The sequence below is a fragment of the Oncorhynchus keta genome, chromosome 22 (genome assembly GCF_023373465.1).
Source record: "Oncorhynchus keta strain PuntledgeMale-10-30-2019 chromosome 22, Oket_V2, whole genome shotgun sequence".
Taxonomy (NCBI): domain Eukaryota; kingdom Metazoa; phylum Chordata; class Actinopteri; order Salmoniformes; family Salmonidae; genus Oncorhynchus; species Oncorhynchus keta.
The window spans coordinates 15,619,049-15,621,493 of record NC_068442.1 but is presented as its reverse complement, the minus strand read 5'-3'; positions in this window follow the sequence as shown (position 1 = coordinate 15,621,493).

Here is a 2,445-nt window from a genome sequence, read left to right as displayed (position 1 = left end):
TCCCACTCGGTTTCTCCTTTCGTCTCGCTGTCTTCCTCTGTCGAACTCTGACTCTCACACACTCTGACACTGTAGAGCAGTACGTTTTGGCATGGGCAGTCCCAGCCTCCCCCTGGCCTGCTCTTCCCTCCTCTCTTCCCCCTCTGAAACCAAGGGGGACCTGGCCGTCCTATCCCCTCTTTCCTCAAGATTAGCAAACAGCCTTGGGTGTAACGGCCTGGATCCTTCATGTTTTACAACCGTGGGCCCTGGCAACTGCATGGGCCTTCTGAGCTCCGGCACGGAAACCTGCTGAACCTGCAGATAAATGATGCAGGGACGGGGTGGCTAAGTTTGGAAGAGAGACTAGAAAACCGGGCACCAGGATAAGGTGACTAAGGGGACAATTACATTCAGCCATTTTTGGGGGGCGGTCTTGCATTGGAATTATATTGAATTATGCTCATCTTTTTGTGGAACGTTTCATTCCAAACTCATGGGCATTAATATGGAGTTGGTCTCCCTTTGCTTCTATAACAACCTCCACTCTTCTGGGAAGGCTTTTCACTAGGTGCTGGAACATTTCTGCGGAGAATTGCTTCCATTCAGCCTCAAGCATTCATGAGGTCGGATACTGATTTTAGGCATTTAGGCCTGGCTCGCAGTCGGTGTTCCAATTCATCCCAAGGGTGTTCAATGGGGTTGAGGTCAGGGCTCTATGCAGGCCAGTCAAATTCTTCACCGATCACGACAAACCATTTCTGTATGGACCTCACTTTGTGCATGGAGGTATTGTCATACTGAAACAGGAAAGGGCCTTCCCCAAACTGTTACCATAAAGTTGGAGCACAGAATTGTCTAGAATGTCATTGTATGCTCTAGCGTTAAGATGTCCCTTCACTGGAACTAAAGGGCCTAGCCCGAACCATGAAAAACAGCCCCAGATCATTATTCCTCCTCCACCAATCTTTAGTTGGCACTGGAGCAGGTAGCGTTGTCCTGGCATCCGCCAAATACAGATTAGTCAGTTCTTGTGTTGACGTTGCTTTCAGAGGCAGTTTGGAACTCTGTAGTGAGTGTTCCAACCGAGGACAGACTATTTGTACGTGCTTCAGCACTCGGTCCCGTTCGGTGAACTTGTGAGACCTACCACTTTGCGGCTGAGCCGTTGTTGCTCCTACACATTTCCACTTCACAATAACAGCACTTACAGTTGACCAGGGCAGAAATTTGATGAACTGACTTGTTGGAAAGGTGGCATCCTATGACGATGCCACATTGAAAGTCATGGAGCTCTTCAGTAAGGCCATTCTACTGCCAATGCTTGTCTGGGGAGATTGTGTGGCTGTGCTCGATTTTATACACCTGTCAGTAACTGGTATGGCTGAAATGGCCCGAATCCACTAATTTGAAGGGGTGTCCAAATACTCTTGCGTGTATATATAGTGTAGGTTGGTGCGAAATCTGTAGTCCCATGCGCTGTATCAGCACCACGGACAGCGCCATACACACTACAAGGCCATTTTGGTAATGAATACAGGCTACAAGATAGATGGGGCAATTTGCCTATTAAACAGCCTATTTGAATGCAACCGTACACACCGCTGTCTTACCAAAATAATGCTAGCTAAATGCTGAAAGTAATAGCCTAGTTATACATTTATGCAAACAAAAATACCGAATAGCAGTTTGGCTTAGAATACCGACATAACTGCGCATGCGAATGAATGACTGCATACAGAACAAAAAGGAGGTAGTAGGCCTAGTAAACAAAATATCAGATCGCTAAAGGCATGACAGAATCTATATTTAGGATAGTTACAGTAAACAAACACAGTAAAAAAAAAGGCATCTTGAGATCCAAAACAGCATACAGCCTACTACAGTGAGATGCAACCATGCATAGCTGTCTTGCCAAATAAATAGGCCTACAGTATAGGCCCGCTTCAATCATGGAAAATTAGCCGCTAATCAGTTCAGCAACACGTTGTGATATAGCACAATACACTTCTGTGGATCAAATTCGACCCATGGAATCAATTAAGCAATGCCAGCCTAGCATAAACAATACCAACAGTTCCATTTACAACCACGAAAACCATAATCGAATATCTTTCTATGACTAACCGTACTGATATGTAGCTATACCCAGGGGCGTCATTTGGGTTCTTGTATTGGAATTGTATTGATTTCTGCTTATATCATGCTATACCACAATGAACATAAGTTCAAATGCTTTTAACCAATAATTCAGGTTGGTGCGAAATCTTCACTGCGCTCTCAGCACCATGGACAGCGCCTTACACACAAAATAAAGAGGTTGATAAAGCAAAACAGCTAGATTGTTTCTTACCCTTTCAGAAGAGTTGAAGCCTCCTTGATGCTCTGTGGAACTTCCTGAGTAATCGATCATTACATTTTCCCTGAAATCTTCTTGTAAGATTCCCCTCAAATGCCAGTTGGATT